The sequence below is a fragment of the Delphinus delphis genome, chromosome 2, assembly GCF_949987515.2.
Source record: "Delphinus delphis chromosome 2, mDelDel1.2, whole genome shotgun sequence".
NCBI classification, from domain to species: domain Eukaryota; kingdom Metazoa; phylum Chordata; class Mammalia; order Artiodactyla; family Delphinidae; genus Delphinus; species Delphinus delphis.
In genome coordinates this window covers 13,187,401-13,208,709 of record NC_082684.1, presented here as the reverse complement: position 1 = coordinate 13,208,709, position 21,309 = coordinate 13,187,401, and the positions used below count along the sequence as shown (strand labels likewise).

At 39.6% G+C, this 21,309-nt stretch overlaps 1 long non-coding RNA gene across 5 annotated transcripts in view; it reads left to right on the top strand.

Moving 5' to 3' along the window:
• The window catches only part of LOC138413993 (uncharacterized), a 55,707-nt gene that overhangs the window by 19,131 nt on the left and 15,267 nt on the right, over positions 1–21,309 (top strand). The gene's annotated exons all lie outside the window — the stretch shown is intronic.

Below are 21,309 nucleotides of genomic sequence, written 5' to 3'. Positions count from 1 at the left end.
TAGAGCAACTACAGAAAGAAGAACAAGCAAAACCCAAAGAATGTAGAAGGAAAGAAATCATAAAGATCAGAAGGAAAGAAATAAATGAAATAGAATGAAGAAAACAATAACAAAGATCAATGAAACTTAAAGCTGGTTCTTTGAAAAGTTAAACAAAACTGATAAACCTTTAGCCAGACTAATCAAGAAAAAAAGGGAGAGGGCCCAAATCAATAAAATCAGAGATGAAAAAGGAGAAGCTACAACCAACACCACAGAAATACAAAGGATCATAAGAGACTACTGGAAGCAATGATATGTCAATAAAATGGGCAACCTAGAAGAAATGGACAAATTCTTAGATACAATCTCCCAAGACTGAACCAGGAAGACATAGAAAATATGAACAGACGGATTACCAGTACTGTAATTGAATTGGTAATTTAAAAACTCCCAACAAGCAAAAGTCCAGGACCAGATGGCTTCACAAGTGAATTCTACAAAACATTTAGAGACGAGTTAACACCTATCCTTCTGAAACTATTCCAAAAGACTGCAGAGGAAGGAATGCTTCCAAACCCATTCTGTGAGGCCACCATCACCCTGATACCAAAGCCAGGCAAAGATATCACAAAAAAAGAAAATTACAGGCCGATATCACTGATGAACATAGATACAAAAATCCTCAACAAAATACTAACAAACTGAAACCAACAATACATTAAAAGGATCATACACCATTATCAAGTGGGATTTATTCCAGGGATGCAAGGATTTTTCAATATTCGCAAATCAATCAGTGTGATACACCACATTAACACACTGAAGAATAAAAACCATAAGATCATCTCAATAGATGCAGAAAAAGCTTTTGATATGATTCGACATCCATTTATGATAAGAACTCTCCAGAAAGTGAGCATAGAGGGAACCTACCTCAACATAATAAAGGCCATATATGACAAATCCACAGCTAACATCATAGTCAACAGTGAAAACCTGAAAACATTCCCTTTAAGATCAGGAACAAGACAAGGGTACCCACTCTCCCCACTTTTATTTCACATGGTTTGGGAAGTCTTAGCCACAACAATCAGAGAAGAAAAACAAATAAAAGGAATCCAAATTGGAAAGGAAGAAGTAAAACTGTCACCGTTTGCAGATGACATGATACCATACATAGAAAATCCTAAAGATGCTACCAGAAAACTCCTGGAGCTCATCAATGAATTCGGTAAAGTTGCAGAATACAGAATTAATGTACAGAGATCTGTTGTATTTCTATACATTAACAAAGAACTATCAGGGACTTTCCTGGTGGCGCAGTGGATAAGACTCCATGCTCCCAATGCAGGGGGCCTGGGTTTGATCCCTGGTCAGGGAACTAGATCCCACATGCATACCTCAACTAAGAGTTCGTATGCCACAACGAAGGAGCTGGCGAGCCACAACTATGGAGCCTGTGAGCCATAACTAAGGAGCCCACCTGCCACAACTAAGGAACCCATGTGCTGCAGTTAAGGAACCAGTGAGCTGCAACTATGGAACCCACGAGCTGCAACTAAGGAGCCCATGAGCCGGCAACTAAGGAGACTGCCTGCCACAACTGAGACTCAGTGCAACCAAATAAATAAATAAATATTTTTTTAAAAATGAACTATCAAAAAAAAAAAAAAAGAACTATCAGAAAAAGAAAAAGGAAACAATCACATTTACCATAGCATCAAAAAGAATAAAATACCTAGAAATAAACCTACCTAAGGAGGAAAAAGACCTGTACTCTGTAAACTATAAGACACTGATGAAAGAAATTGAAGATGACACAAACAGATGGAAAGATATACCATGTCCTTGGGTTGGAAGAATCAATATTGTTAAAATTATCATATTACCCAAGGCAATCTATAGATTCAGTGCAATTCTTGTCAAATTACCAATGGCATTTTTCACAGAACTAGAACAAAAAATATTTTAATTTATATGGAAACACAAAAGACCCCAAATAGCCAAAACAATTCTGAGAAAGAAGAACGGAGCTGGAGGTATCATGCTCCCTGGCTTCAGATTATACTATTGAATATAAATCTACATAATCAAAACAACATGGTACAGGCACAAAAACAGACACGTACATCAGTGGAACAGGATAGAAAGCCCAGAAATAAATGTACATACTCAACGGTCCACACTTATGGTCAATTAATCTATGACAAAGGAGGTAAGAATATACAATGGAGAAAAGACAGTCCCTTCAATAAGTGGTGCTGGGAAAACTGAACAGCTACATGTAAAGAATAAAATTAGAACATTCTCTAACATCATACACAAAAATAAACTCAAAATGGATTAAGACCTAAATATAAGACTGGACACTATAAAACTCCTGGAGGAAAGCAAAAAACAAAAGCAAAAGTAAACAAATGGTACCTAATTAAGCTTAAAGGCTTTTGCACAGCAAAGGAAACCATGAATGAAATGAAAAGGTAACCTACAGAATGGGAAAAATATTTGCAAACGATGCAACTGATGAGTGGTTAACATCCAAAATATGTGAACAACTCATACAACTCAATATCTTTTTTTTTTTTTTTTTTTTTTTTTGTGGCACGCGGGCCTCTCACTGCTGTGGCCTCTCCCTTTGCGGAGCACAGACTCCGGACACGAAGGCCCAGCGGCCATGGCTCACGGGCCCGGCCGCTCCGCGGCATGTGGGATCCTCCCGGACCGGGGCACGAACCCGTGTCCCCTGCATCGGCAGGCGGACTCTCAACCACTGTGCCATCAGGGAAGCTCAACTCAATATCTTAAAGAAACAAACAAACCTAATCAAAAAATGGGCAGAAGGCCTAAATAGACACTTCTCCAAAGAAGACATACAGATGGCCAAAAAGCACATGAAAAGATGTCCAGCATCGATAATTATTAGAGAAATGCAAATCAAAACTACCATGAGGTATCACTTCACACTAGTCATGTGGGAAGCTATCATCAAGATGTCTACAGATAATAAATGCTGGAGAGGGGGTGGAGAAAAGGCAACCCTCCACTGTTGGTGGGAATGTAAATCGGTGCAGCCACTATGGAAAACAGTATGGGGGTTCCTTAAAAAACTAAAAATAGAGTTATAATCCAGCAATCCCACTCTTGGGCATATATCTGGAAAAGACAAAAACTCTTAATTCAAAAAGCTACGTGCACCTCAGTGTTCATAGCAGCACTATTTACAATAGCCAAGATATGGAAGCAACCTAAATGTCCATTGACAGATGAATGAATAAAGAATATGTGGTATATATAGATATAGATACATACATACACACACACACACACACACACACACACAGTGGAATATTAGTCAGCCATAAAAAAGAATGAAATAATGCCATTTGCAGCAACATGTGTGGACCTAGAGATTGTCATTCTAAGTGAAGTAAGAAAGAGAAAGACAAGTATATCACTCATGTGGAATCTAAAATATGACACAAATTAACTTACTTACAAAGCAGAAATCAACTCACAGACATAGAAAACAAACTTATGGTTACCAAAGGGGGAAGTGGGGGCAGGGATTAATTAGGAGTTTGGAATTAACCAAAACACACTACTGTGTATGTAATAGATAAACAACAAGGACCTACTGTATAGCACAGAGAACTATATTCAGTATCTTGTAATAACCTATAATGGAAAAGAATCTGAAAAGTGTATATATATATTGGGTGAGCCAGAAAGTGCCTTCGGTTTTTTAAGTAAAAATAAAAGACATTTTTCGTCTTCACCAAGAACTTTACTGAACAACGTACTCACCCTTTTATTCCACTACCTTCTGCCATTTTTCAGGCAACTTCATAATTCCATCTTCCCAAAACTTCTTATCTTTTTGAGCAAAGAACTGTTCCAGGTGCCTTTTACAGTCTTCCAGGGAATCGAAATTTTTTCCATTAAGAGAATTTTGTAAAGACTGAAATAAATGAAAATCCGAAGGTGCAATGTCTGGTGAATATGGCGGATGAATCAGAACTTCGCAGCCAAGGTGTAACAATTGTTGCCTGGTCATCAAAGAAACTTGCGGTCTTGCGTTATCCTGATGGCAGATTATGCGTTTTCTGTTGACTAACTCTGGACGTTTTTTGTCGAGTGCCCCTTTCAGTTGGTCTCATTGGGAGCAGTACTTGTTGGAATTAATCATTTGGTTTTCTGGAAGGAGCTCATAATAGAGGACTCCCTTCCAATCCCACCATATACACAACATCACCTTCTTTGGATGAAGACTGGCCTTTGGTGTGGTTTGTGGTGGTTCATTTTGCTCGCCCCACGATCTTTTCCATTCCACATTATTGTACAGTATCCACTTCTCATCGCCCGTCACAATTTGTTTTAAAAACGGAACATTTTCATTACACTTCAGTGAAGAATCGTATGAGGAAATATGGTCAAGAAGGTTTTTTTCACTTATGTGGAACCCAGTCAAAGTGATTCACATAACCAAGCTGATGCAAATGATTTTCAGTGCTTGATTTGGGTATATTGAGTATGTCCGCTGTCTCCCACACGGTATCACGTTGCTTGTTCTCAATTACTGTTTCGATTTGATTGCTGTCAACTTCAACTGGTTTACCCAACCGTGGAGCATTGTCCAGCAAGAAATCTCCAGCACGAAACTTTGCAAACCACTTTGACACGTTCGATCAGTCACCTTCTCCATACACTGCACAAATCTTTTTGTGCGTTTCAGTTGCGTTTTTACCTTCCTTGAAATAATAAAGCATAATATGCCAAAAATGTAGCTTTTTTTCTTCCATCTTCAATATTAAAATGGCTACACAAAAATTCACCAATTTTGATAAGTCTTTTTTTAAATGCACCCTGATATGACAGCTGTCACATACAATCTAGCAAAATTGTTTCAAATGAATGGCTCTGAGTGCTACTAGAGCCATCTTATGGAAAACACTGAATGAACCTTTTGGCCCACCCAATATATATATATAAATAACTTATAATGGGAACTTCCCTGGTGGTTAAGAATCCGCCTGCCAATGCAGGGGACACGGGTTCGAGCCCTGGTCCGGGAAGATCCCACATGCCACGGAGCAACTAAGCCCCGTGCGCCACAACTACTGAGCCTGCACTCTAGAGCCCGCGAGACACAACTACTGAGCCCGTGTGCCACAACTACTGAAGCCCACGTGCCTAGAGCCCGTGCTCCCAACAAGAGAAGCCACTGTGACGAGAAGCCCGTGCACCGCAACCAAGAGTAGCCCCCGCTCACCGCGACTAGAGAAAGCCCGCGTGCAGCAACAAAGACCCAACACAGCCATAAATAAATAAATAAATAAATTTATATTAAAAAAAATAAAAAGACAGGAACCTTTTCTCAACAGGGAGTAAGAAATGAACACAGGTCAAGTTAAATCTTCAGTGTTTTTTAAAGCTGCATTGAGGCCAATAAAAATAAAAGTTGTCATTTGTTATGAAGCTGGATTATTAAATGAGGCAATATACCTTTATGTATTGAGAAAACCTTACATGAAACCTGACTAGAAAATGTGTGCATTTGGGGCCAACAACGATTTGGGTTTGAGTCCTGGCTCTTCCACATCCTAGTGGTGTCAGTTTAAATGAGCTTCTTAACTTTTCTTAACTGTGGTTTGCCTGTCCGCACAATGGGCTCCTACTACCTTCCTCACACAGATGTTGTGAGGGTTGGGAGCATCACTGTGAAGTGCTTGGCATACCAAAGGGGACCAATGAAAAGTGACTGTTCTAATTGGTAAAATTATTACAGCACTTGCTATCTTTCAAAGCATTCTCACTTACATCGTCATTTATCATCGCATCTCCGTGGAGGAGTTAGGTTAAGTGATCTGCCTAAACATGCCGGGCGTTGGCAGATTCGCACCTGAGAGCCAGGCCTCCAGAATGAGTCCCATGCTCTCTCATCCTGATTCCACGGAAGACATGTGCCAGATCGCAAAGCTGTGTGTCCGCTCAGAACTCTGTGCTCAGTGAGAACACAGTGAAGACTAGCACGTGGTTCTTGACCTTGGGAGCATTATGGTGCATAGCAGGGGGGAGCAGCATGTGAATCAAGTACTTTAAAAGAACATCTTGGAAAGCCTGTATAAGGTATAGAAATAGTACAGAGGAGAATGTGGTTAACCCTTGGCTTTGTTGAGAATGTGATCTCTGACCAGAGTTTTCAAGGGTGAACAAGAGTTCGTCTTGCAGAGAGGTGGGCACTCCTTGTGCAGGGCATGTGGAGGGAACTGCAGGTAACCCCACATGGCACAGACATAAAGGGAGGTGATGCTGGCGGGGCTGGCAGGGGCCAGCTTGTGAGCGGCCTGAGGGGGCCCAGGTAAGGAGTTTAGACATTATCTTAAGGAAGAGAAGGAGTCATCAGAAGGGCTGAAGCAGGGTGGGACTTGGTTGGGCTGGCATTTTAGGAAGATCATCTCTGTGCAGTCTCAAAGCATGGATCAAAGAGGGGAAAAGGCAGGTAAATTGGGGGATTTTTGCAGTCATCCACCTGAAGGATGATTAGGGTCCAAACTAGAGCAGAAGGATGATTAGGGTCCAACTCTAGGAGAGAAGAGTTGTTGATTCCCTGAATGTTGGGGTAGGGAGGAAGACTGCGTTATGCCGCCATCCCTGGGAGCCCTACCCAAACGCCTTGCACAGCCTGTTGCTTCGCAAGGCCTGGCCTGTGAATCAGTGTCACCGGGGAGCTTAGTAGGGGTGCAAAACCTTAGAACCCTCTCAAGATCAACTTGAATCAGAATCTGCATTTTAACAAGGTCTCTGATTGATTCTTGTGCACTTGAAAGTTGGAGAAGCAAGGGTCTAGAACGCACTGCTTCCATTCACCCTTTCATTGCCAGCTGGCCTCTAGCATGAGCCACCATTTTGGCAAAGGTAGATTTACTGTAAAGATGCAGGATTAAACGACACATCACAGTATAAACATGTTCAGTTGTGTCTGGCATCAGAAGTATGTGGGTAGTGGAGGAGAAACAAGGTTTGAAATGTACAGGCCTACCCAAGTGTCACAGAGTGAGGAGAGAGACGGCAGGAAGAAGCAAAGAGGGCAGTTCTCTGAGTCCCAGACCGGGCTGGTTCACTTCAAAACTCCAGACTTGTAGTATGTTTTCATTTGGAACAGTCTATAGGTGAGACTGGTGTCTGTTGTTCAACACCTTAGAGTGAGCATATCTTCAACAAAGCCTTACTTGTTTAAGGAGATTTTTTAAAAATCAACAGGAAATTGACTTCTCCTGGTCGTTGGAAAAGTTACCTGAAAATCTCTGCTCATACGGCCAAGGCAGAACAGGACAAAGCGTTTTTAGAGCCTGTTGCAGGCTCTGACTAGTGTCCTAACTCTTGGGGTCTGAAAACACCGTTTTATGATCAGATGTTCAGACCTAGGTACCTGTTTGCACCACCACGCCACCAGTAAAGGGTGTTATCAAGCTTTTGCGCCTTTGCAGTCCCATCAGAAAGAAATGGAATCTCAGTGTAGTTTGCATTTGCATTTCTCTAATTGTGAGTGAACTTGAACATCATATTCATAGGCTACCTTTGAATCTCGATTTGTGAATTACCTGTTTAAAAATCTTTTGTCCATTTTTTCTATAAGATTATTGGATGTCTAAAAAAATTGTTAAAGGTTCTTCGTATAAGATTGTTTTGCCCCTTTATCTGTGATATATGTTGTACTATTTTCTGCCAGTTTATCATTTATCTTTTGACTTTGCTTATGGTGTTTGTTTTTGCCATGAAAAAATTACGTATTGTTAGATAGTCACATTTATCAATATAGTAGGTTACATTAATTGATTTTCAAATGCTTCACCAGCCCTGCTTTCCTGGGATAAACCTTAGTTGGCCATGATGATTGGTTATTTTTATGTGTTCTTAGATTCAATTTGCTAGTAGTTTGTTGAGAATTTTCACATCTGTATTTATGAGGGATTCTGATCTGGAGTTTTCTTCTTCTGTAATGTCTTCGTCTGATTTTGGTGTCAAGTAATGCTGACCTCATAAAATGAATTAGAACATGTTCTCTCCTCTGTGTATCCTCCAAGAGGTGTACAGTTGGCATTATTCTTGCTAAATATTTGGTAGAATTTGCCACTGAAGACATCTTGGCCTGGAGTTCTAATCGCTGGAAGGTTTTAAACTACAAATTTAATTTCTATAATAGATATAAACTATTCAAGTTATCTATTTCTTCTTGATTAAATTTTGGTAGTTTGTGTCTTTTAAGGAATTTTTCTGTTTCATCTAAATTGTCAAGTTTAGGGCAAAAAGCTGTTCATACTATTCTCTTATTATCCTTTTAATGTCTAGAGCGTCTGTATTGATGTTCCTTTCGGCTTTCAGTTTTGCTGTTTGTTATTTGTATCTTCTCTTTTTTCTCCCTTGATAATTCTAGGTAGATGTTTATCAACTTTGATTTTTTTTCGAAAGGAAAATAATTTGTCTGTTTTTCTATTCTCAATTTAGTTGATTTCTATTCTTTATTTTCTTCTTGATTTGGGTCTCGTTTCCTCTTTTTTTTTTTTTTTTTCTAGCTTCTTAGAGTGGAAACTAGATCGTTGTTTTGAGACCCTTTTTTCTTTTTAAAAATAGCTTTATTGAGATAATTCACATACTGTACAATTTACCCATTCGAAGTGTACAACTCAATGTATTCCTAGATATTGCAATAATCACCACAGTCAATTTTAGAACATTTTCATCACCTCAAAAAGAAACCCTATATCCTTTAGCTGTCACATTCTTTTTCCCCCCTTCCTCTGCCCTAAGTAACCACTAATCTACTTTCTGTCTCTATAGATTTGCCTATTCTGGACATTTCATATAAATGGATTCATATAGTATGTAGTCTTTTGTTACTGGCTTCTTTCACTTTGCAAATATTTTCAAAGTTCCTTCATGTGCTAATATGTATTAGTAATTTATTCCTTGTTTTGGTTGAATTTTCCATTGTATGGACATACCACATTTTTTTAATCCATTAATCAGTTGATGGACATTTGTGTTGTTTTCCACCTTTTGACTCGTAATGAATAATGCTCCTATAAACATTTCTGTATGTTTTTGTTCTCTAAGGTATATACCTAGGAGTGGAATTGCTAGTTCATGTCTTTCATTAATTTTAGAAGCTGCCAGACTGTCTTCCAAAGTGCATCATTTTACATTCCCACCAGTTATGTATGAGGGTTATGATTTCTCTACATCCTTGCCAACACTTGTTATTATTCGACTTTTTCATTCTAGCCATCCTAGTGGGTGTGAAGTATCATCTCATTTTGGTTTTGATTTGCATTTCCCTGATGGCTAATACTGTATAGCGTCTTTTCATGGCATTGGCCATTTGTATATCTCTCTTGGAGAAATGTCTATTCAGATCCTTTGCCATTTTTTTAGTTGAGTTATTTGTCTTCATTTTTGAGTTGCAGGAGTTCTTAATATATTCTAGATACAAGTCTCTTTTCAGGTATATGACTTGAATATTTTTTTCCCATTCTGTGTGTGGTCTTTTCACCCTCTTGAGTATCCTTTGACGTACAAAAGTTTTAAACATTGATTAAATTTCAAGTCTAATTTATCTGTTTTGTCTTTTGTTGCTCATGTTTTCGGTGTCATATCTAAGAATCCATTGCCAAATCCAAGATCAAAAATTTCTACCCCGATGTTTCCTTGTGAGAATTCCATGGTTTTAGCTCTTACACTTAAGGCTTTGATCCATTATGAGTTAATTTTTGTATGAGTTTCATTCTTTTGCATGTGGCTATCTATCATTTCAGCACCATTTGTTGAAAAGACTGTCCTTTCCCCATTGAGTGATCTAGGTATCTGTATTAATCAAGGTTCTTCAGAGAAGCAAACCAATAAAATGTGTGTGTATCTGTACTTATGTCTATCTATAATATATAGAGAGAGACGGTAGGGAGAGAGAGAGAGAAAGAGTTATTTTTTATTTTTATTTTTATTTTGCGGTATGCGGGCCTCTCACTGCTGTGGCCTCTCCCGTTGCGGAGTACAGGCCCCGGACGCACAGGCTCAGCAGCCATGGCTCACGGGCCCAGCCGCTCCGTGGCACGTGGCATCTTCCCAGACCGGGGCACGAACCCGCGTCCCCTGCATCGGCAGGCGGACTCTCCACCGCTGCGCCACCAGGGAAGCCCCAGAACATGAGGTTTTAGGGACAAGAAGCAAAATTTTGCTGGTGGGTCACTAGGGGTAATAGTGGTGCCATGCCCATTTCCAGCCCTTGATCGCTGGAGCCTTGAATCCTGGCTGTTGGAGAAACAGCCAGCATTCAGATTCAGAGCATATGTAGCCTGCTAGAGAACCTTGCCCCATCCCTACATGGTACTGCTACCTAGCTGATGCTATAACTGGGTCTTCCAAAGGCCATTCCAACATCTTCTGTCAAGCCAGCTGCTTCAGGATGGTGGGGCACATGGTCAGGCCACGGAGTTCCATGACCACGAGCCCATGCATTTACTTCATTTGCTGTGAAGTGAGTTCCTTGATCAGAAGTAATGCTGTGTAAGGTCCCATGGTAGTTGACGAGGCATTCTACAAGACCACAGTTGGCAATTTTGGCAGATGCATTATGTGCAGGGAGGCAAATCTGTATCCAGAGTAAACGTCCATTCCAGCAGGAACAAAACATCGCCCCTTCCATGGTGGAAGCTGTGCAGTATAATTAACCTACTACCAAGTAGGTAGCTGGCTGGTCATTCCAGAGAATGGTGTCATATCGGGGACTCTGTATCAGTCTCTGATGCTGGCAGATTGGACACTTAGCAGTGGCTGTAGCCAGGTTGACCTTGGTGAGTAGAAGTCCATGTTGCTGAGCCTGTGCATAACCTCCATCCCTGCCACCATAGCCACTTTGCTCATGAGCCCACTGGGTGATGACAGGTTTGACTGGGGAAAGAAGCTGACCGGTATCCACAGAATGGGTCATCCTGTTCCCTTGATTAAAATCTCCCTCTGCCAAGGTCGCTCTTGGTGAGCGTTCACGGGGGAAACAAATATCTTTGTGGCTTTTGCCCATTCATAGAGGTCTGCCCACATACCTCCTCCCAGACTTCCTTGTTACCAGTGCTCCAATCACATTCCTTCTGAGTCCCTAACCATCCAGCCACACAACTGGTTACAGCTCATGAACTGGTATATAATCACACAGCCGGCCATTTCTCCTCCCAAGCAAAATGGACAGCTAGGTGCACTGCTCGAAGGTCTGTCCACTGTGGGCATTTCCCTTCATGTGCTGTGTGTTGGCCCCTGCCCCCCAGATCCAGTCACCCCTGTTGCACCCAGATTGCCCAATTTAATTGCAGCAGCTCCCACCGAAACTCCTGACCTACAGAAAAGAATGGTAGATCACGCAGCTCTTCCAGGTGGCTGGGACTCGGCTCACAGATCCCTTGGGTGTAGTGAAAGGTGTATCGTATCCACCCAGGATGGGTTAGCAGATCTCCAAGTGACAAATGTCCCTAACATTCCCGTCTCCCTAAGCCTTCGGATCCTTCCCTCTGTAGTATCCCAAGGCAGGTCTGGCATTTCAGCTTCGCTTTTACTGTAGTCACCTTTTGGTTCGGGTTTCAGCCAGCCAAACTGTTAGAACCCTGTTTAACCCCCTAAAGTACAACATTAAATACAGAATCTCTGCCTAGTGGCGCCCTATAAATAAATTCGGCTTGACCCACCTTCTTGTTCCCTCCACCATTTTCTCATACTCTAATATCCATTCCCACACACATTCCCCGGATTTCTATATTAATCGGAAATTTTGTGTGGTCCTTTTTGGAATAGTGCACCTCCTCATAGGTCACACTTTTTTTTTTTTTTTTTTTTTTTGCGGTGCGCGGGCCTCTCACTGTTGTGGCCTCTCCCGTTGAGGAGCACAGGCTCCGGATGCACAGGCTCAGCGGCCATGGCTCACGGGCCCAGCCGCTCCGCGGCATGTGGGATCTTCCCGGACCGGGGCACGAACCCGCGTCCCCTGCATCGGCAGGCGGACTCTCAACCACTGCGCCACCGGGGAAGCCCTAATCTTTATTTTTAACGTGGACATTCTTTACTTCTGGGCAGTGCGCCCTTTTCTTTAATAATTAAAGCAGATGTACAGTGTATGCTCGATAGGCCACAAACAGGCTGTTTTCGTTAGCATAAAATTCAAGTTAACTCACGTATAAGCCAGAATGACTTCCCCAGACCTCGCTGTGTGAAAATATCTTTTATCACAACTTTCAGGATCACATTGCTTCCCAATTGTATTAGTCTCTGCTCGGGCCCACGTAACAAAATACCACAGACTGGGTAGCTTAAATAGCAGAAATGTATTTTCTCACAGTTCTGGAGACTAGAAGTCCAAGATCAGGATGCCAGCAAATTTGATTTCTGGTGAGGGCTGTCTTCCTGGCTTAACGGGCGGCCGCCTTCTGCTGTGGCCTCACATGGCCTTGCGTCTGCACAAGTGCAGAGAGAGCTTCAGTGTTTCTTCTTATAAAGACCAGCCCTATGAGATTAAGGACCTCCCCTTATGACCTCATTTAAGGTTAATTACCTCCCTAGCTCCAAATACAGTCACACTGGGGGTTAGGGCTTTAACGTGTGAATTGTGAGGGGACACAGTCTAGTCTACAACACCAGTCAATGCTCCAGCTTTAACAGTATATACCCTGTGAGGTTCAGAATGCAATCTGCATCGTAATTCAGCCACTCACAGCATGAAGTTCTGGGTTTTATTTTCTGCAATGTTTGCTTTACAGCTATAGGAGGTTAGGATCTCTTTCAGGAAGACACAGAAGCATCTGAGTCATTTATGTGGGGTTTGAACTGGAAATTTGAATCTCTGAGCTCATCCTTCTCTTTCCCTACTTTGTTCAGTGAAATTAGGAACAACCAGCCAATCTCATTACACTTGTTAGTTTGACCAAAAATGTTCCATGGTATCATATACATGATTGCCCAGAACCTTGCCTCTTACAAGTATTTGATTAGAAGGGTCCACTGGTGATATTTTGAATATCTCCATGCCACATCACACCATGGACTATTTGTGCTTTCTTTACTTCTGGAAATGGAGTCATTAGTGCCTTTAAGTCTAATCAGATTAGAGAACCAATTCCAGAAATCTCAGAACAAGTTAGAAAATTTATCCTTAAGATTCTGTTCTCTCGAACGACTCTTAGTACCAAAACCTTTATTAGCTAGGTCTGCCTGTGGTAATGAAGTATCACAAATTAGGTGGCTTAAACACCAGAAATTTATTTTCTCACAGTCCTGGAGGCTAGGTCCAAGATCATGGTGTCGGCAGGGTTGGTTTCTTCTGAGGCCTCTCTCCTTGGCTTAAAGATTGTTATCTTCCCTCTGTGTGTATCTGTGTCCTAGTTTCCTCTTCTTATGAGGACACCAGTCATGTTGGATTTGGACTCACCCGAAAGCCTCATTTTAATTTAGTTACCTTTTGAAAGACCTAGACAGACACAATCTGAGGTACTAGGGGTTAAGACTCTAACATATAGGTTTTGGGGGAACATAGTTCAGCCAATAACAGTATCCTTGTTGAAAGTCAGTTGACCACAGAGATGTGGTTTTATTCCTGAACTCTCAATTCTATTTCATTGATCTGTATTTCTATATCTTAGTACCACACTCTTTTTTTAAAAAAATAAATTTATTTATTTATTTATTTTGGCTGTGTTGGGTCTTTGTTGCTGCGCGCGGGCTTTCTCTAGTTGTGGCGTGTGGGGGCTCCTCTTTGTTGCACTACGTGGGCTTCTCATTGTGGTGGCTTCTCTTGTTGCGGAGCACAGGCTCTAGGCACACGGGCTTCAGTGGTTGTGGCATGGGGCTCAGTAGTTGTGGCTCGCGGGCTCTAGAGTGCAGGCTCAGTAATTGTGGCGCACGGGCTTAGTTGCTCCGCGGCATGTGGGATCTTCCTGGACCAGGGCTCGAACCTGTGTCCCCTGCATTGGCAGGAGGATTCTTAACCACTGTGCCACCAGGGAAGTCCCAGTACCACACTCTCTTGATTATTGTTGCTTTCTAGTAAATTTTGAAATTTGGAAGTGTGTGTCCTCCTACTTTTCCTTTTTGAAGATTGTTTTAGCTATTTTGTGTCCCCTGCAATTCCATATACATTTTACAAGCTTTTCAGTTTGTACAAACAAGTCAGGTGGGGATTCAGACAGGGATTGCATTGAATCTGTAGATCAGTTTGAAGAGCATTGCTATCTTAACAATAGTGTCTTCCAGTCCATAAGTGCAGGAGGTTTCTCCACTTATTTAGATCTTCTTTCTTTCTACAGTGTTTTATAGTTTTCAGGTTATAAACTCTGCTTTTCTTTTGTTAAATTTGTTCCTAATTTCACACGCTATTGTAAATGGAATTGTTTCGTTTCATTTTTGTATTCATTGAAAATGTATAGAAATACTATTGATTTTTGTTTATTGATTTTGTATCCTGAGACTTTGCTGAACCCATTGATTAGTTCTAATAGTTTTATAGTGTATTTCTTAGTATTTTCTGTATGTAATATTGTGTCATCTACAAATAGGTTTACTTTTTTCCTTACCAATCTGGATACTTTTATTTACTTGCCTAATTGCCCTGGCTAGAACCTCCAGTACAATGTTGAATAGAAGTAACAAAAGCAGATATCCATGTCTTGTTTTTGATCTTGGGTGGAAAACATTCTTTCATCATTAAATACAATGTTAGCCGTAGGTTTTTTGTAGATGTCCTTTATCAGGTTGAGGAAGTTCCCTCTCCCCAGAGTGTTGAGTGTTTTATCATGAAAGAGGGTTGACTTTTGTCAAATGCTTTCTTCTGCATCTGTGATGATGATCATATAGGTTTTGTATTTTTTCTTTTGATATGGTGTATTACATTGATTCTTCAGATGGTAAACAACCACGCATTCCTGGGATAAATCCCATTTAGTCATGGTGTCTAATTCTTTTTATTTGTTGCTAGATTCATTCCTTAGTATTTTGTTGAGAATTTTTATGACCATATGTGTAAGATACTGCTTTGTAGTTTTCTGGTGATGTCTTTGTCTGGATTTGGTATCAGGGAATAATGACCTCACAGAATGAGTCCTCTTCTGTTTTTTGGAAGAATTTGTAAAAACTTAGAGAATTCAGTTTTGAAACCATTTGGGCCATATGGCTTCTTTTTAATGGGTAGCTTTTTGATCACTAATACAATCTCTTCATGTATTATATAGATCTGTTCAAATTGTCTAGTTCTTCTTTATTGATATAATTGACATATGACATTATATTAGTTTCAGGTGTAAAATATAATTATTCAATATTTGTATATATTGCAAAATGATCACCACAATAAGTCTAGTGAATATCCATCACCCCACAGTTACAATTTTTTTTTCTTGTGATAGGAACTTTGGAAGTTGCTAAGAGAGTAGATTTTAAAATATAATACAGTATTATTAACTATAGTCATCCTGCTGTACATTACATTCTCATGATATTTATTTTATAACTGGAAGTTCGTACCTTTTGACCCCCTTCAACTATTTGCCCACCCTCCATCCCCCACCTTTGACAATCACCCATCTGTTCTCTGTATCTATGGGTTTGGTTTGTTTTTATAAAATTCCACATAGAAGTGATATCATACTTTGGCTTTCTTTGTCTGCCTTATTTCACTTAGCATAATGCCTTCAAGGTCCATCCATATTGTTGCAAATGGCAAGATTTCCTTCTTTTTTTATGGCTGAATAATAATATCCATTGTATATATGTGCCACATTTTCTTTATCCATTCATCCATTGAAGGACACTTAGGTTGCTTCCATGTCTTGGTTATTTGTAAATAATGTTGCAGTGAATATGGAGGAGAGGGGCATATATCTTTTCAAGTTAGTGTTTGGGGTTTTTTGGATAAATACCCAGAAGTGGAATTGCTGGATCATATGGTAGTTCTATTTTTAATTTTTTGAGGAACCTTTATACAGTTTTCCATAGTGGCCACACCAGTTTACATTCTCACCAACAGTGCACAAGGGTTCCCTTTTCTCCACATCCTCGCCAACACTAGTTATCTCTTGTGCTTTTGGTAATAGCCATTCTAACATGATAATCACACTGTGGTTGTGATTTGCATTTCTCTGATGATTAGTGATGCTGACCGCCTTTTCACCTGCCTGTTGTGATCTGTATGTCTTCTTCGGAAAGATGTCTATTTAGTCTTCTGCCCATTTTTTAATTGGATTATTTGGTTTTTGCTATTGAGTTGTATGACTTCCTAATATATTTTGGATTAACCTTTTATCAGATACATGATTTGGAAATATTTTCTCCCATTTTGTTTTATTTCCTTTTCATTTTATTGATGGTTCCCTTTGCTGTGCAGAGGCTTTTTAGTTTGATGTAGTCCCACTTGTTTATTTTTGCTTTTGTTGCTTAATCCAAAAAGATCTTTGCCAAGACTGATGTCAAGGAGCTTAATATCTGTTTTCTTCTAGGAGTTCTGTGGTTTCAGATCTTATATTTAATTCTTTAATCCATTTTGAGTTTATTTTTGTGTATGGTGTAAGATAGTGGTCTAGTTTCATTCTTTTGCTGGTGGCTGTAGTTTTCCCAACACCATTTATTGAAGAGACTATTCTTTCCCCATTCATTATATATTGACTCCTTTGTCATAAATTAATTGTATATGTGTGGATTTACTTCTGGGCTCTCTGTACTATGTCATTTATCTATGTGTCTGTTTTTATGCCAATACCATACTGTTATGATCACTATAACTTTGTAATATAGTTTGAAATCAGGACATGTGATGCCTTTAGTTTTGTTCTTCTTTCTCAAGATTGCTTTGGCTATTCAGGGTCTTTGTAGTTCCATACAAATTTTAGGATTGTTTTTTCTATTTGTGAGACATGCCATTGGAATTTTGATAGGGATTACAATGAATCTGTAGATTGCTTTGGGTAGTATGGACATTTTAACAGTATTATTTATTCCAATCCATGAACATGGAATATCTTTCCATTCATTTGTGTCTTCAGTTTCTTTCATCAGTGTCTTAAAGTTTCCTATGTATAGGTCTTTTACCTCCTTGGTTAAATTTATTCCTAGATATTTTATTCTTTGTGATGCAATTGTAAATGGAATTGTTTTTTAAATTTCTCGTTCTGATAATGTATTTGTATTTAGAAACACCATCAATTTCTGTATATTGATTTTGTTGCTGCAGCTTTACTCAATTCGTTTATCAGTTCTAATTATTTTCTGATGGACTCTTTAGTTTTCTCTATATAATATCATCTGCCAATAGTGACAGTTTTACTTTACTTTCCAATTTGGATGCCTTTTCTTTTTCTTGCCTAATTGTTATGGCTAAGACTCCCAATACTGTGTTGAATAAAAATGCTTAGAGTGAGCATCCTTGTCCTGTTCCTGATCTTAGAAGAAAAGCTTTCAGCTTTTTATTATACCATTAGTATGAGGTTAGCTGTGGGCTTGTCATATATGGCCTTTATTATGATGAGGTACGTTCCCTCTTTACTCACTTTGTTAAGAGTTATCATAAATGGATGTTGAATTTTGTCAAATGCTTTTTCTTCATCTATTGAGATGATCATATGGTTTTTATCCTTCATTTTATTAATGGGACTTATCACATTGATTTGCAGATGTTGAACCATCCTTGCACCTCTGGAATAAATCCTATTTGACCATGGATATAATCTTTTTAATGTATTGTTGGATTTAGTTTGCTTATTATATTATTGAGAATTTTTGCATCTATGTTTATCAGGGATATGGCCTATAATTTTATTTTCTTGTGGCATCCATGTCTGGTTTTGGTATCAGGGTAATGCTAGCCTCATAAAATGAATTCAGAAGTGTGCCCTCCTCTTCTAAACTTTGGACAAGTTTGAGAAGGAATGGGATTAATTTTTTTTAAATGTTTGGTAGAAGTCACTAGTGAACCCATCTGGTCCTGGACTTCTGTTTGTTGGGAGGTTCTTGATTACTGATTCAACCTCCTTACTAATAATTGGTCTGTTCAAATTTTTGTCTATTTCTTATTATTTTATATCTTGCTAGGAATTTGTCCATTTCATCTAATTTATTGGCATAGTTATTCATAGTATTCCTTTGTAATCCTTTTCATTTCTGTAACAGTGTCCCAACCAAATATCTTGCATTTCTGATTTTAGTAATTTGAATCTTCTATTTTTCTTGGTCAGGCTACTGTTTCTGTGAACAACCAATTTGTGAACAACCGAGGGCATGTATTTTTTTTTCCTCCACTCGAATCAAGTCAGCCACTTCCAGTAATGAAACTGCTTGTTTTCACAGCTGTCCTGCATTGGTAGAACTACCTAGCTGGTTGAGCTGAGGGAATAGTGGAAGATGGGCATGGGAGTAACCCCAGGCCAAATGCCAGACTCTCGCTTTTTAAAAAGAAGATTCTTGAATGAACTCTTCTCAATTTGTTATATACCTTTGGCTAATGTCCAGAGTCCTGAAATGGTTGGTTTTGACAATTTTACCCAGTTTTTAAATTATTTTGTGTGGGGCAGATTTGCCAAGCTCGTCATGTTGCCAGTCCTGAATGTACTTTTAACCAATATATTGGATATCAATCCCCCACTGTATAGACTGAATTGACTCCTGAAAATGGATAGTTTTAAGTTTTAAAGACAAAATCATCATACCCATCTCTCTCCAGATTTGGACTACATTAATATATTAAATAGCTACCATCTACTGAATATATACCATTGGGATAGTTGCTTTATCTACACACACACACACACACACACACACACACACACACACACACACGTTCATTCTACAGTCCTCACACTTGTCTTGTAATGTTACTCCCGTTACAGATGGGGAAACCAAGGCTTAAGGAACTTGTCTAAGGTCTCAGTAGCAGAGTAAGAATTCAAACTCAGGACATTCTGACTATGCTGTTGCAATTACACCTTGTCTCTGTAGCTTTACACCACTTTCTCCCAGGAAATTTGTTCTTGGTATCAATTTGATTAATCAACATGTGTGGAGCACATACTGTGAGTTTCTTGAGTGCTCATTCAACCTCTTGTTCATTCCATCCCCAACCGCCACCCCCATTCTAGTCTTCCAGTGTAGGTCCAAGAAGCGCTTGAATTGGCAGGGCTTTGGGCAAAAGGTTTTCACTAATAATTCAAATCACATTCAGAGCCTTTTTGAAAGCTACCCGAGAATTCTAAAAGACAATTTCTTCTGCGCTCTTGGTTTTGTTGGGACACCTATGAGCCAGAGAACCATCTAGGAAGTTGTTAATAAAACATATCATTATTTCCTCATCTCCTTCCAGAGTAGTACTTTAGAAGGAGAAAACCTGAAGTAGCAATTCAGGTTTTGCTTTGTGAATTACACCAGCATTAAAGTAAAATTAATCAATCTGCTTCTTTTCTGCAAGACAGCAGCAACACATTCCTGTACAAGGTTATTTAATGCTAGAATGCAGTGCTACAGTTTGAGTGATCACATTCTTCAGGCTCGTTATCTAAAATGTTCTTTCAGCAATGAAGAAAATGCATCCCTTTTATTATTCTTGTGAAGTATCCATTGATTCTACATAGAAAATCTATCTACCCAACCAATCTACCTATATACCTAATCATCTAAATCTGGGCCTGCCTTCTAGGAACTCACACCCCAGGAAAAAGACCAAGATATAAAAGTTTTAGAGCATGAGATTTAATAAAATAAACATCAGACCAATAGGTAAGTGGTTTGTGAAATCTACAGCTATGGCTAAGTCTAGCAATAAAAGGCAGGGGTCTGTACTTACAGGTGAAGAACTGTGACCAACAGACCAGTAAGAGAGTTAAAGAGTTAGAGATGCTGGAGCCCAGGATGAACAGACCAGGAAAACTGGTCTAAGTAGAATTTTAGTGGTTGTTGAAATGACTCAAGATATGCTAATTGTATGAACCAAAAATACCCCCTTGTGTTGTTAACCTAAGGCTCAAAGGTATGAAGGACAGGACAGAGGTCTTGAGTCCTCCCTTTATATCCACAGAGGGAATTTCATGGTCAAGAATGAGTCAAACTTGACTGTGTAAGGGCATCAGCTAAAAGACTTTCCCAGTCTCTATACTGCATGCCCATTACTCAGTCTTTCCTTTATTCATCCAATAAACATGTGGAGATCCATCTGTGGGCTGGGTATCATGCTAGATACTAAGGATACAAAGTTGAAAAAGATATAACCCCTTCCTTCAAGGATGGAGTCCCAAGTATCAGGGGGGCACTTCTGAATGATAAATGAGTTCATCAGCAGGCAAGGCAAGAAGAGCATTCAGAGGGGCACGTGACAGGTTAAGGCAGTCTTTTAGAGCACAGGACGATTGGAACACGGACATTATGTGGCTGGCTGGAATTTGGGAAGATGAGTACCCAAGATGGAACCCTAGTGAATCCCAGCATTTAAGAGGTAAAGTAGGGAACTATCAAACAGTAGAAAGGTCAGTAATGTTAAAGCACATGTGAGAGAAGCCAAGAGAATAAGGTATCAAGAAGACAATGGATAGTAGCAAATGCTGCCTAAGTGTCAAGTAATATAAAGATGGAAAGGGGCCACTGAATTTGCAGGTAGGATGTGACTTACACCATGGTGGGAATATACGGAAATTAAGCCGATTTAGCATCATGTTGAAGAAATCACTATGCCCTTTGAGTCCATGGAAGAACTTACCTAGGAGAGCAGAAAGGTCAAGGAAAGTTGTGTCTCCAACTAGAGTTATTTTAAGGACCAAGACATCTGACTCCAACAGTTAGGACGTTTAATCTATTTGAAGAGAGCCTCTCTACAGTTTCCTTTCAAAAGAGCCAAGATGAAGAAGCATTAAGGCCAAAGAGGAAAATCAGACTGATTTAGCAGTGAGTACAAATACTGATGATTGCCCCATTTCCTCACGTGTCAATGTCCCACTATAACGGTAGACAATAATCCATCCTGTAAAGATGTTTCTATAATGCTCTTGCTCAAAATGGATGTTACGGCAGAAAAAGTTTCCTTGTATAGAAGAATTTCGAAGGTCCTAAATTTTCCCCCAAAGGGATTTTACCATGCTGTTTAAAAACAGTTATTCATGGTGAATACTAGAAATAGGTTGATAACATAAAGTTATCCACTTAAAGAAATCTTCCAGTGTAAACTCCTTGCTGTTCTAATCTTGCAAGCTTTACAAACGCCACTGCTTAAATAAAGAATAAAAACAGAGGAATGTTCCCCCCTGCTCCATGTCTCCCCCTCAGTTCCAA